The sequence below is a fragment of the Vicugna pacos genome, chromosome 16 (genome assembly GCF_048564905.1).
Source record: "Vicugna pacos chromosome 16, VicPac4, whole genome shotgun sequence".
In the NCBI taxonomy this organism is placed as follows: Eukaryota; Metazoa; Chordata; class Mammalia; order Artiodactyla; family Camelidae; genus Vicugna; species Vicugna pacos.
Genome location: NC_133002.1, coordinates 31,131,515 through 31,146,089, shown reverse-complemented (window position 1 = coordinate 31,146,089; position 14,575 = coordinate 31,131,515). Strand labels below are relative to the sequence as shown.

The window sequence follows — 14,575 nt, the reverse complement described above, 5'->3', positions numbered from 1 at the left end:
CAATCATTCCAAACAGTTATCGAGTTTTACTGCTTATAGACTATACTCTATGTACTTTATGGTTTTTATGATCTCCCATCCAAGTACTAACAAGGCCCGACCCTGCTTAGCTTCCAAGATCAGATGAGATCGGGCACATTCAGGGTGGTATGGCCATAGACCTTTATGTGTTTTATTAAAAAAAAAACAACTAACATATAACACCTGCCTTTGAGTGAGGTGGGGATTCAGCCACTCAAATGACTGAATGTGTAATGCTACCACTAAGGGCTATAAGACTGTGATAGACACCATTGGAGCACAAAGAAGGGGTGAGGAAGGTAAGAGAAGGGATGTGAGAGTTAGACGAGTGAGTAAGTAGCAGCCAGCTAGAAGAGGGATGGAAGGAAGAGCATGAACGAAGTCATGATGGTAGTACTGATGCTGGTGACCAAAACCCACGGAGGAGGAGGGATGAAGAGGGCAAGCAGAAGGGAAAAAAAAAGATTTAAGAGATATAAACTTCCAGCCACCATCAACACATCTCAATACAGGTTTTCAACACACATTTTTACACTCATTGACTTGGAAGGGATTGTGAAAAGCAAACATGAGGAGGTTGAATGCAACATTTGCTGACTTCACCAAAAAGCAAGGCATACTGTCTGCAGGCTGAGGTTGGCTTTGTAACTGTCGTCTACTATTCTTGCTGGCAAAGGTGAACAATAAGGTAAAATAAGGTAAACTGTAGAGGGGAAATGCCATTACTTCTCCTGGGATCTCATTTCCCAAGATCCTAGAATCCTTTTATAAATCCAGTGAGATGTTCTATGTAAAAGCACCTTGGAAGAGGCGCTGTTAGTCAGCAATCAGGGTCCTCCTTTGCAATTGATACAAGTCAGGCCTCTTTTATTCCAAATCATATGTTTTGTCCACTGTACAATGCTGCCCTGAAAACAGAGAATGCCGTTACTTTAAAAAGAATCATGTCTTTTATGTGTACGTGAGAATGCTAAGATATTTTATATATGTCAAGTATGTCTACATGAGGATTGTTATGATTATCTGTCATTACTCCAGTGTTATTGAAAACTTTCCATTATTTACAACTTCTGAACTTTTTTTCTGAGTCTGGTTCATTGGGAGGCTAGATTTTTGGAGTTTCTAACCAGTTAATTATCAAATAGCAATACAATATAACATCTATGCATTGGATTAATATTTCTTTTCCCCTGGCCAAGGACAAATCTGGATGATGAAAGAAACAGTATATTTTCAGATTCTGAAATTTTCTTTAAGTGAAAACTTTAAGTGATATTTATCAACCACTGATTTAAAAATCAGAGTGTGTTTTGAAGCATTTTATCTTCTCAATGTATAATTAATTACCTTGTTTAAAACTCTTACGAAATAGGTGGTGCAAGTATTATGATCCTCATCTTACATTCATCCATTAATTCATTCACTTTACAAATGTTTATTAACATATTTTTAAAAAATCTAAGTCCAGGGAGATGGTTGATAAACCTCTTAAGTCAACAGAAGAAGCTAATGACAGACGGGAACCAGGGATCCTGAATCTGGGTTCTGAATCTGGGGCATTTCTCACTAACTGTCTTTTTTTTTTTTTCTGAGTCTTGGTTCTAGTCTAGGTCTTTTAGATATATATTCATGCTGTCTTAGCTGATTTATTCTATTGTAGAAAAGATCCTGATGGAAACAGTACCTTCTAAATCAACTCCCATTTGCTTCCAAATCCCTATGGAAATATAGCTCTTAGAACTGCTGAAGCTTCAGAAATTCTGAGAAATGCATGCAGTGGCTTGTGTGCTAACTCAATTATATGGGACTGGACTACTTAATTGTCACGAGGAGCTGAATGCAGTTATTACTCAGAGTGAAAGAGCCTTGTTTCTTATTTTCTTTGAAGGCTGATGATTATTTTCTGGAATGATTTGATGCATTGTCAAAGCTATCAGAGAAATTCAATGAGACATTCCCTGACAGAGCAAGTGCCCTCCCCTACCCCATACATAGTAAACATTTCTGCATCCATACCCTGTACTTCTCAGATAGTAGATGGTTGGTAAACACACAATTCTCCTCAAAGAAATCTCTAGATTAGCTTGCTGACATCTTCTGTGACCCTGCTCCTGCCTGACCCTCTCTACTTCTCCCATCACACATTGGATCACTCCTTCCCATCTACCATCATTGTTCCCCTTATAGACTTCCATGAATAGTTATTTTGTTTTCATTTGTTGCTTTTCCCTCCTATGAAATTGTGTGCCTTCCAAAGACAGAGATCATGTTTTATTAACATTTGTAACCTTGATGCCTAACACAGCACCTGACACAAAGCAGGCACTCAAAAATATTTGTTGACACAAATGCATGTAATCAGGGATTCATAGTCCTTGGTTAATTTCATGTTCTTTGTTGAGTAAAGAAGCAAGAAGTGACGGACTTTGAATGTATCCTGTGCTTTCCAAGGCTCTATTTTATAGAAGAGGTAAGTTAATATTCAAATGATGAAAAAAATGATTGATTTGTTCATCAGATGTTAGGTGGACTGCTACTCTGGTCCAGACACTAACTGATGACTAGGTATAAAAAGGAATGACAGGGCTTTGGAGGGGCTTATAGGCTGGACTATAATCAAGTAACTAAAATAAAGTAAACCGAGGGCTTAAATGTAAAGGAAGAATGAAACAGAAAGAAAATAGAAAAGCTTCAAAAGAGATACAGATAGAACTCTGGCAGAGGAATACACAAGAAAATCAATTCTGGGAACAGCGACACACAGCCAGTCAGTGAGTGATGGGGTTCCTACCATTTAGGTGGAGTGTTGCTCAGTGTCAGACGGTGTGGTACCTTCCTTGTGGAGCATAACTTATTCCTTACACTAACACTAGAAAGTGAGCACTGGATTTCTTTTACAGACAAAAACTAGGGATCATGGAGATAAAGTAAATACAGTGCAGTGGTTAGGAAACCAGCTTTGGAGCCTGGGAGAACTGGGTTTGAACACTGGATCCAAACTTTAACTGTGTGGCCTTGGAAAAATCATGTCAAGGCTCAGGATTCTCACCTGCCATAAGGGTGAATGAATGATACTACCCACCTCACGGATGAGGCCAGTGAGGTACTTAGAGTCCAGTGTCCAATACAGAACCCATTATGTGTGGACTGTTTCTTTAGTTCAAGACCATAAGCTAGCAAGGGCCAAGGCAAGGTTTCATATCCAGCCCTCTTTATTCCAAAGCTCATGCTCTTTCTTACTTACGTCTTTCTGGGCAAACTGGGTGATTTGACATACATTCATCAGATATCTGATATGGGCCAAAAGGCAAAATGCAGCTCTTCTGATCACATTATTAGGACCTCTGTCCCATTTGAACTCTGAAGCCAATTCCAATCTCTCATTGGTTTTTAGAATTCAAATTGGGACAAAAATGCCCTACTAAAAGTTCCCTGTGGCTATGATAATACAGAACTGGTAAAGGGAAGGAGTAATTACAGCTCTTTCTTATGTTTTTGACTTTGGAGGTTAAATCTAAGCCTGAGGATGAGAAGGATGGCTTTAGTTTTGAAACTATTGGTGTCTGAGATTCCCAGGCATCACATGAATATACAGGAAAGTACAAATGGGAAAGGCACGTAAACGCTGTGTCAACGGGAACTGACTGCTTGAGCGAGAAGGCTAGGAGGTTTTGAGGACGAAGGAAAATGTGTGCTGTTACTCCAGATATCTTAAATGAAACAGATCACCATTGAAACCAAAGCAGTAGCAGAGGCAGATCTTGTGAGGAAAAACACAGTTTATCAGTTAAGAAACAGAAAGCAAAACAGAGCTGAGTTCACGAGACCCCTGGGGTTGCTCAGAAGTAGAGATGAATTAATATTCTGAAGGACTACTTGAGGGCAATAAAGACAGATGCTACTGGCTTTTACTTCCATCAGCCAGATAGACAGGCTCCTGCTTTCATGGAGAGGGCCAGATTCTCATCTGACACAGAATCCCTTTGGCCTGCCCTCAAAAAGAACACACTCTCTTGGTTCCTTCCCCTCCTTTTCTTGTAGCAGTGAAAAGTCAAGGCTCCACCCTTCTACCCCAGCATTGAGTCTTCAGTCCAGGTGTCACTTATATTTACCATCATATGTGACTTTATCTGTGTGTTTATACTGGTAGTTGGATTTCATAGTCCCCCTTTCTCATTTATGGTCTCCACACGTATCTATGCCACTGTTACTACATCTAACTCTTGCAGCACAGTCTCCAATAAACCAATGTACACAAGAATGCATCTTCTTTGATGGTAAATATTTTATTTAGTCATGCCCCTCCTACTATTTCTGGTGCAGATCTGACTCTTTGGTAGGGGAATTTCCAATGTGAATTTAAGAAGACAAACTTACAAAGGCTCCTCAGTAAATAGGATTAAATGGAGGATGTATGCACAAGGTTTCATGAGAAGTCAAATGAAGGAATGGTTCATTCCATTCTGAAGACTGAGCACCATGGCTAGTCTACAAAATCTCCATGTAAACATGGACAGAAGCTCCCTCCAAGCAAAGGACACATCATGTGTTGCTATATTATTTTGGTCATTATGTCAAAATATATTGGCAGAAAACCTGCACTTGATGAATTTAAAGTGAAGGAGATTTATTATTTCTCAGTGCAAGCCATCTATAAGTGGGGAAGGCTCCAGGAATCAGGGCTCTGACCCCACTTCACTGTGGCCCTGTCTTCCTCTGTGGGTCCTGCTTCACCAGCAGTGAACAGGAATCATGTCCAGGTATGAGAATGACTAGAGAAAAGATAAGACTGTCTCCCCCTTGAGTCTCTTTTTAAGAGCAAGAGAACATTTCCCATGAGTGCCATCCATGACTTTCTCATTTCACAAGCCTGAAAATGATTATGTGATGTCTCTAAGCCAGTCACTCATAAAGGGTATGAGATGATCATGGTGGCCTTAGACTATTTGGGTTTTGCCCCCTGAGTAGTCATGTTTTCTGAGAGAGGCCACAAAATCAGTACTCTGTCAATGAAGAGGAATAGGAGGACAGATTTCAACTTGGCAGCTAACAGGGTCTGCTCAACATCCATCCTCTGCATATAATACTTTTTATTTTAAAAGAGGAAAAACAGAAATAAAAACAAAGAGTGCTATTAGAATAGGTCTAGGCTTAATAAGACAGATTCTGGGCAAGGGATTCTGGTTTTGGACAGCCTGACAAAATTATAAAGAAAATCTGGAGATTTAAAGAATAGGTGGCCATGACCAGCAGCTGCAGAAATATCAAAATATCTCATGTATCCATTAGACACAACTGTGATTGAGCGCTGCAATGTCAGACAACTCTGTTCTTACTCTTGGAGTGTATGCAGTGTTAGAGTTGACATTTAATATGAGCTGTACTATGTGTAACTTTAAGAGGTTAGTAGTTACTGGATTTACCTGTTGGAAATATATTGCTGTAAAAGATAAGGCATCATGGTATGAAACTCTCTCTCACATGGAACTAATCACTTATTTTTCATGCTTATTAAACAACTTTTGCTTTTAGTAAAAGTCACATCAATAAATCAATAAGCAATTAGAGTTTAAGCATTCAGTCTGAGAACCGCAGTACATAGGCCCATATAACTAACCTGAGTCCCTATCTTCAGCTGGCTTTCAAATAAGCCTATGAAAGAGAAGCAAAAACTTATTTCCACTGCAGAAAAATGAGCAGAATGGGGGCTGCAAATGGGCTATTTCCAGAGGTTGAGCTAGAGGGATGCTTACGCCCAGCCTTGTTAAGTTACCTGCAAATGATAAGTACTGTGACTACATCCATTGCTGAAAATCCACTGTGTATGCACTAAAGCTGGGATTGATGGAGATGCCAAAGTGTGCAAGCAAATTCATTCAGAAATAAGCTAGAGTGAAGGTATAAAAACATCTGTGGAATAAATTAACCATGGAGACATCTGCAACAGTTGAGGCAGTCTGTTCCTGAAGCCAGCAAATGTATTCCAAGCATCTAGCACATTTCAAGTGGGTAGGTGGAGACTGGAGTGGGTTGCTGTAAGAAGGAGACATTCTCTTAAGAAGAGATGAGAGACTGACAGCTTGCAATGGCTGGCCCCCTAACATTTGGCTCAGAAAACTTCTCTAATTGACAGCCCTCTAAACACATAGCTTTTGAATAAACCATTGCATTTATAAGACAAGGCTGACTCTCCTTTATTTTGTCACTTTAATTGTCTTTGTACATTGGTCCAAGACTTTGTCTGGAAGGAACTTTCAAAATACAAATTTCAAATTTCTGCTACAGGGAAGGTTAGACTAGAATCATCTTATGCTGGTTGACTTTTCTGCCACATGAAGGCTCTCTTAGAGCCTAGGCATTTCTTCTGGTTATCTGAAATGATGTGGGACTATCTTCAGTAAAGAAGTTTTTGATGCAATTCAGTCCTACTGAGAGTCTCTGATTATATACACCACCCTTTTACTACAACAATGTACCAAACTAATTCTATCTAATGTTATTTATTTTTCTCACAGTATTGCTTTAAAGAAGACTGAAAGATCTTAATGATGTGTTTTGTAGGATGGGAGTGGAGTTGTAGAAAGAAGGGAAAAATGTCAGGGAGTCTTTGTTATCTGGGTTTTCATGATTGGAGTCTCCACTTGCAAGGTTTCAGAGAGAAGTGTAGTAACAATTGCATGAACACATTCTTTACTGAATTGACCACTTATAAAAATCAGTCCCTATTCAAAATCAGTCCCCACTTAAAAGAAGAGTCTTAGTCAATGTCATTATAAGTCTCTCATTGACTCATGTACAGTCTTACAAATATACTTTGTAAATTATAAGGTAAATTTAAAAATTTTCCCCCAAGTGGAAGGTTTCATGAAGTTAAAAAAAGAGTGCTGTTGAAGAATGGCTGGAATCACATGCAGAATTGCTGACGAATGATGATGTGGCAGAAACACAAGTAGAAAAATGAAATCATCAAAACAATGACAGCCTAGGCATTATAGGAAAGAGTGCCATGAACACCAAAAGAATTATGGAATAATGATAAAATCCTTGAATTTTCCAAAAATAACCCTTTTTATGATTATGTTGAGAAAGTCAAACTTAAAGTGAAGGATATGTTGTGAAATCATGTGCTTTTGTTGGAAAGATTAAATCAAAGGGGGAAACAAAACAAGACCATTCTTTAAGAATTAGTTCAGTTACACTTATAACCTGTTTTTTTTTCAAATTTAAATAAAATACATTTTAATCATTTTTCATTATAAAATCCAAAAGATTTTTTCATTCATTGTTTAAAAGAAATTTTGATCCTCATTTTAAGAGAATTCAATTTGAGTGGCCTTTCCAGGCATCCACTATTGTTAAGTGGGATGGAACTTCAGCAAACGCTCTCTTTACACTGGGCCACATTACCTCATAGGAGACTAGAGAAGCCCAGCATAAAGAACATTTGGTATGGAGCATTTCCTTGTGGTACTTTTGTCCTTGTGGTAATTTTAAAATATGTCCATCAATTTTTGGATACTTCTTTTGAGGCAGGAAGCCCCATGAAAAGACTGGCAAGATCCTCAAGCAGGGCCATTATTCTCCTGCCAGCACCATCCGGTTCCCTGGCCCAGAGGCTCTATCTCACTTTTTGCCTCTGAAATGGCTTACTTATCCCTAAAATTCTATTGGTTCCCTGAGCTCACTTCTGATTGGTTGTTTCCTTCACTCCTGATTGGTTATTTCTGTCACTCTTGATTGGCCCATTCCCCTCAATCCTGATTGGTTACTTCCATCACTCGTGATTGGTCTATTTCTACAAAGCTTGTTCCTGGTTGGTCAACTGCTGTTATACTTGATTTGCATATGATGTTGCAAAGTGTAAAACCATCAGCCTATAAAGGCATGTGTAAACCTACAGACAGGGTCCAGAGCTTGAAGTGTTAATTCCTCTGGGCCCACTGGCATAATAAACCTGAGTTCTCCAACTCTCTGAGTGCCGCTTGGTCTCTCGCCCAGATCTAGGTTGCTGTCACAACGGAGCTGTAACACATTTTTCCACAATACTTTCTTTAAAAGGCAGAGCCCAATTTACCTCTTCTTGAGTGTGAGCTGGTTAATGGCTTGCTTCTAACAAATAGAATAAAACAAAAGTATCCCTACCTATAGAAGAAAATTCATGTCCACCCAGAACCTCAGAATGTGACCTTATTTGTACATAGAGTCTGTGTAGGTTACATTTAATTAAGATGAGGGTGTAGTGGATTGGAATAGGCTCTTACACACTGTTCAGTGTCTTTATAAGAAAATAGACGTGCAGAGGGAAGACAGTCATGTGAAGATTGAGGCAGAGACTGGGATGGTACATCTCTTAAGCCAAGAAATGCCAAGGGTTGCTGGCGGCTACCAGAAGCTAGGAAGAGACAAGGAAGGATGCCTCTCCTAGATTCTTCAGAGATAGTATGATCCTGCTAACACCTTGATTTTGAACTTCTCACCTCCAGAAATGTGAGAGAATAAGTTTCTCTAGTTTTAAGCCACCCAGTTTTTGATCCTTTGCTACAGCAGCCCCAGGAGACTCATGTAGGATGACTTTGGAGACTGCATCATAAAAGGCACTGAAGCTTCCTCTTTGTTCACTCTCTCTCGTATCCCTCACTCCAGAGCAAGTTAGCTGCTGTGTCATGAAGAGACTCAAGCAGCCTATGGAGAGGCCCTGGTGATGAGGAACTGAGGCCTCCTGCCAATGGCCAAGTAAGTCATCTTAAAAGTGCACCTTCCAGCCCCAGTCAAGCCTTCACATGACTACAGCCCCTGCCGACATCTTGAATGCACCTTCCTGCGAAATCCTCAGCCAGAACCCCAGCAAAGCGGCTTCCAAATTTCTGACCCTCAGAAACCATGTGATAATAAGTGCTTGTTGTTTTGAGCCACTGAGCCTTGGCATAATTTTTACGTAGCAACAAACAGCTCATCCTATGTTCCCTCAGATCTAATTTCCCCACCTCCAAAGTTCTTGAAGATGCAACTACAATCAAAATATATTTAGAATTGAACAGAGATGTCTCCTCCCAAGGCTATTACAATTTTCCATAACATAATTTCCACTGCTCATTCACCTCCTACTTCTGAGAGATTAAAAATATGCTTCTTTCTACCATAGAACTCTTTCTCTCTCTCATAAAGCTCTATCATCCCTGAGATAAAAATGATTCTAAATAAAGAATGGCTGCCAATTTCATGAATTAGATTTATTAGTTTTATTACCTCAGATGTTTTGAAGATCATCTGAAGCTTCTCACAGTGCTCTTGGAAAACACCCCTAAATGCAGATTCCAACACTGGCATTCCATTCAGTAAGTTTTAGAAGGTGTTCAAGGGATGTACATACATGGCCTCTGGTCTCCCTGATTCCTCAACAAAGGCAGCTCTGCTACCCCAGGAGATTTACTGCTAAGTATACAAAAGAAGGAGAGGACTCCAAGAATGGAGCAAACAGCTCCCACAAGGATGTGACACAGGTCCACAGAGTCAGGCACTGGTCATTGCCTAATGTAACAGACTTATCCAGGACCTGCTGTGTACCAGGCATGGGATCTTAGGTCCTGGGAAGACAAGGGAAAATAATATAAGGGCCCAGCATTGTCCATTAAGAACACAATCCCGTAAAAAGATCATCACATTCAGTACGGTGAGGACAATAATGGAAATACGTACAAAGTTCAGTAGGAAGCAAGAAGAGGTGAACTTGGCAAACATTTTTTACTCCAGAGTGTATTTGCCTGCAGATTTGTTCACCATTGGAACTTAGGTGGGAACCATCTTCAAGGTCATAACTGCACCCATCTGATATTAAAAGAGGAGGAGGAGGAAGAACAGAGGAGAAGAAACAAATCCACTTACAATGCAGGCTCAGGACTATAGGCTCATGCCCTTGAGATGAATGAATGCACTCTGATGATCATGTGTGTGTGGAGATCTGGTGCATCTGTGGTCAGAAATGCCAGTGAATGTTGTGTGCCAAGTACTGTATGGTGTTCTAAGTGCTATAAAATTATTAGCTCATTAAATCCACCTAATAACTCGAAGAGGTAGGTACTATTACTGTCCTCATTTCAAAAATAAAGAAACCAAGACGTAGTAAGGGGCAGAGCTGGATTCAAACCTGGACAGTCTGTCTCCAGACATAGGCCCCTCCATATTAATCTGTATTTACTACAGCTGATTTGGAATTTTGATAAAATACAGCACAAGGCAGAATTTCAAGACTTTCAAGAAAATCATATAGGTCTAACACTGGAGAGCTTGCTATTATAAAATAAGGCTAATTTGTGTCTGTGCTTGGTAGATATGTTTAAAAAAGAGTAAATGAGGGGGAGACAGCCTTAGCTGTTTTGTGTCTTGTGACCATTCCCTAAAATAGGAAGCCAGTGCTGACCCGGACCAGGCATTGCTGTGTAGCTTTTCAGTTTAAATAAATTTTAATGTAATATTTTGGAATGCAATTAATTAGGTGTGCTCATAATTGCCTGGAAGGGTAGGCAGATCAGTTGGGTGTGGAATAGGATGGACTATTTCGTGTTATATAATAAACCCGAGACTCTGGGAGCCAACTAGGGAATCTCTGCTGTTCATCATAGGTTTACTTTAAGTGGAAGCAGCTAAGGAAAAGAAATTCAGTCTCAGATCAGCTGTACAGCACCATTTCTTTCCTCCTTAATCTTGGCTCCAAATAATTTGGTAAGTAGATAAAATTCTTAACCCATCCGAGAATAATATAATCCGATGACTACTACCGCAATCTTTTTTCTCTTGGGGAAATCTCTTCAGAGCACAAATGAAGCAACCTCCTTCCAAAGCGTCCTCTGCTTTTCTGTTAGTTTAAAGTTTATCTCATTGAAGGAATGACATCAGCTTTCAATGAACTGAGGTCTGGATATTTAGAGATATACAGCACGCCAAAATCCTTTCACGTCTGCCATTGCAAGGCACCCTGGCGTAGAGTCTCCTCAAACTTTTTTCAGTGTCATGGCCATTTGGGCTATGATAATAATGTATTTTTATACCATTCCAAGAGGCACTGTTTCTTTAGCATTATAAAATCTCTGAGGTTGGTATGTGTCTTTCAATTGTTAGCACCTTCCAATTGCTATCATCTTGGTGGCATCAGTGACATAGTACATAAAATCATGCTATTTAATATAATGGCTGGAATCTTGGGATTCAATGGGAATTGGTATTTGTGAAGCACACTGGGGTAAATGCATAAAGCTGCTTCTGACTGGAAGCAGCCAGTCTGGGGCTCCTGTAGCCCCAGTTTGGTTAGCATCCCTGGGGGTCTAAGACATTCAGTATCTCAGTCATGCCTGATTCACTGGTGACACTCTAGGAGGGCAGTATTGCCTTGTTAAGTCTCAGCCATCCTGTCTGTAAAAGGGATCATAACAGCGCCTTCCTGAGGAGAGGCTTTTATGGGTCTTCTGTGAGTTTATGTACATAAAACACTACTCCTATAATATGTTATCAGAGAATCTATGTTACTGCTGTGGTCTAGTAGAGCCAGGACTGGGGTGGGGGGAGGCAAATGAAGCATTTCCTTGGCTGCAAAACCTAAGGGGAGCCCAAATCTCAATGATCAAGATAAATAGTACTTTTATGCAATATTTTTAAAAAGTCGAAATGAATGAAAAAATTCAGGATACAAAAACAAAATTTTAAGCCAAAACAGGATCTGGCTCTTCACTTGGATGACACACCTCATTGCCTTACCCTAATCTTTGCTCTGTTGGATCCTGTCTTGATTATTTAAAATATCACATTAAAATATTATATATCTTGATTTATAAATTTTTTTAATGTCCCCTTAAGTTTTACTTTAAGTGGAAGCTGCTAAGAAAAGGAAATTCAGTCTCAAATCAGCTGTACGGCATCATTTCTTTCCTCCTTAATCTTGGCTCCAAATAATTTTGTAAGCAGATAAAATTCTTAACCCATCCAAGAATAATATAATCAGACGACTAATACTGCAATCTTCTTTCTCCTGGGGAAATCTCTCCAGAGCACAAATGAAGCAGTCTCCTTCCAAAGCATCCTCTGCCTTTCTGTTGGTTTGAAGTTTAGTGCCTCACTTTCTTTACCCTAGTCTCAACTCTGGTTGCATTTCTGATGTTAGACTGTTTCTAGTTGTGCCTAAGCTGGTCTGATGTGCCTAAACTGGTTGTTTCTGCCGGTTGCTGTGCCAGGCACTGGAGATACACAACGGTGAGACACAGCACTGGCCTGCAGACACCGATATACAGAGACATGTGCCATATATTCTTCAGGGGTGTTGTAATGCATCCATTCATTAGTTCACCCTGAAATGTTCAGCAAGGATCTTCTCTGTTTGTGCCAGGGACCCAATATATACCAGGTACAACAGGGAACTCAGGAAGTGAATCATCATTTTTATGTAGGTCAGTATTTCCTTGTAAGGCCCATTTACAGTGACCTACCGGGAGGATGTAGTGAGAAGTCCTTTTGGAATTCAAAAATTGCTGTGGCTACTTCAAATGCAGCAACTAGCATAGTGCCTACCATATTAAGGCCCACTCAATACATAAATGTTTGTGAAATGACTGTTCAAACTAATGAATTCCTGCAAGTTAGACAGAGATGATAAGTTACACTCTGTCCACCTGGAATCCTTTTGTTTGCCTTGGAGGCTGGAGGGCTTGGTGCAATGGAGAGAATTAGATTTTGCAGTTAACAGATCTGAATCTGAAACGTGGCTCCATCACTTATTAGCTGTGTGACCTTGGTCAATTAACTTAATCTTTCTGAAGCTATTTCCTCGAATAAGGTTGATGCCACCAAACTTATAGGTCTTTAGTGAGATTACAGATCTGCGAAGTGTTTCGAGTCTTGTTCACAGGAGATGTGCATTTCCTTCCTTTCCACTTTGTTTCAGAATTTGACGGAAGTGCAGGTCAGAAAGTCTGAGACAACCTCAGGCAAAGAAAACCATTTGGGAAAAGGGCAGTGAGAGTTCATGGCAGCTGTAATGCCAAGGGCTCTGACCACACAAAGAATGGAACCAGTGTGTTTCTTTGCATCAATACCCCATAAACAAGTTGGAGGTGGGATGTGAATAATTCAAGTCCATTTCTACAAGACAGTCAAAAGTGGACTGACTTCTCCAGGAAAGATGCCAAACTGGGATCTTTAGCAGTAGCTTCCTGAAGAAATGTGGGCCTGAAGAAGTGCTTCAAGGACAGAAGAAACCCATGTGCTGTGAGCAGGGAAGTCCTGAGCACTGGAGCAAAGATGCAAATCGGGGCTGTCATGAAAACAAAAGTTAAACCATAAAATGTCACTTCACATGCAATTTAAGAGAGATCTATGAGAAATAAACTTTAGAAAACTGCTCACATATATCAGCATATTACAGGTGCCTGGCAAAACATTTCTATGAAAATATGCAGTTTGTCATATGCATAAATCTGCCCTGAGTTTTATGGGTCCATATATAAAGTCATAATGTATATAAAGTAGAGGAACGTGGAGAACCAGCTCATTGCTTTAACCCATGCTGGTCAAAAGGACTTAGAATAATCTATCAAACTTGTTTAGGATCAAACAAATATAATCACCATCTTAGAAGGATTCAAGGACTGGCCATATTCATTTTATACGGTGGCAGGTGGGCGGGGAACAGACTAAGATTTCTTGACCGCTTGCAATGGTCCAGGGATCTACAAAGCACAGTACATCCATTATCTCACTGCAGCTTCTCTGCAACTCTATAAGTCATCTGCTCCCATCTCGCAGATGAGAGAACTGATATCCAGAGAGGTGAGTCATGTAAGCAAGGTCACATAGGCAGCAGACACTGCACTGGAATGGAAGCCTCATGAAAGCAAGGGTCTTGGACATCCCTGTAATCTCGTCTCATAAAATGGTGCCTGACACTTAGTAAGTGCTCAATAAATATTTATTGAACAGTGAGTAAAGGTGGCAAGCCCAGGTTCAGCTGACTCTGTCTGGTGTTCTCCCCAAAGGGTCTTGGCAGTACTGAGAGGAAAAAAGCAGCTTGTCTGCACAGAAGAGAGGATTCATGGGGTGGGATGAGAGCCACAGCCTCTTAGAGGACAGGCTACAGAAATCTCTTGGGAAATCAAAGTTTAAGGAGCCAGCTTCCTCTTGTCCCCAGTGCCTGCCCAGGCCATCTATCTTGGTTAGGCTGTCTTGAATGCCCCTTCTTTGCACTCTGAAAGTAGCTTATGAGGAGCAAAGCAGAGGCAGTGCAGAATCTAGAAAGAGCATGACGTTCAGAGGCAGCAGACCCAATTCCAAGCATTGCCGCTTACTAGAGTTATGACCTTGGAGTTGCCATCTAAGCCCTCCGAACCTCAATCTTCTTGTATTAATACCCATCTTGTTACCTTTACACAACTACATAGGCTGCATACCACACAACTCCACACTCTGTAACCTGAGATGTGAATGGTGCCCTCTGGAGTTGTAAACACAGCAGCCCTGCTCCTGGACCAAGGGACAAGTGATGCCCAAGAGAAGGAAGCCACAAATGGAGCCA

General features: G+C 40.4%; 1 protein-coding gene across 2 annotated transcripts in view; it reads right to left on the bottom strand.

Annotated features, from left to right (window-relative positions):
* CA10 (carbonic anhydrase 10) overlaps positions 1-14,575 on the bottom strand; it is a 519,450-nt gene that overhangs the window by 199,972 nt on the left and 304,903 nt on the right. The gene's annotated exons all lie outside the window — the stretch shown is intronic.